The sequence below is a fragment of the Halyomorpha halys genome, unplaced genomic scaffold (genome assembly GCF_000696795.3).
Source record: "Halyomorpha halys isolate HHAL.00 unplaced genomic scaffold, Hhal_1.1 Scaffold243.1, whole genome shotgun sequence".
Classification (NCBI taxonomy): domain Eukaryota; kingdom Metazoa; phylum Arthropoda; class Insecta; order Hemiptera; family Pentatomidae; genus Halyomorpha; species Halyomorpha halys.
Genome location: NW_027106548.1, coordinates 894011 through 894730, shown reverse-complemented (window position 1 = coordinate 894730; position 720 = coordinate 894011). Strand labels below are relative to the sequence as shown.

At 44.7% G+C, this 720-nt stretch overlaps 1 protein-coding gene across 1 annotated transcript in view; it reads left to right on the top strand.

Moving 5' to 3' along the window:
- The window catches only part of LOC106680103 (uncharacterized), a 12657-nt gene that overhangs the window by 11237 nt on the left and 700 nt on the right, over positions 1-720 (top strand). The window lies entirely within an intron of this gene.

Here is a 720-nt window from a genome sequence, read left to right as displayed (position 1 = left end):
CTCCACAATACCTCGGCTCCACAATACCTCGGCTCCACAATACCTCGTCTCCACAATACCTCGGCTCCACAATACCTCAGCTCCACAATACCTCGGCTCCACAATAATATCAATAAACTATCACCGGGCCAAGATAGACCAGGGTATAACACTGTGCCAACAGAGCATTCATCTCTCAGCCAAGGATCCCGAACTGAAATCTCGAAAAATCTTTAAAAATCTTAGGCTGAGGGTGTACAATACCATGATAAAGCCAGCTCAGATAAGGCTGCGAGACCTGGCTTCTAACAGGAACCCTAGACAGCAGAGTCCAGAAATTTTAAGGGAAATTACTCCATGCAATTACAGGACCGATTTGGGATCAGAGCCTTAACACGTGGAGTAGAAGAACTAGCAGTGAACCTCTTGCAGGGACTGGTCAGTCAATATTTGTTAGGAGGTTAAGATGGGCGGGATATGTGGCTAGAAGCAATCTGTCAGGATGCCTCTACACAAATATGAATGCCAGTATAATAGGCAAGAGACAACGAGGAAGGCCAAATGATAGACAGAATCGACAAAGATGCAGCAAACTGGAAAGCAGTAGCCCAGATAGGCAAGCATGGAGAAGGCTGGTTTGGGCGGCCAAAGTCTACAAGGTCTGGAGAGCAAACCGAGAAAAAAAATAAATAAAGTGTATTAATAAAGCCCTAAAAGTATTCTATTAATCCGTGATATAGC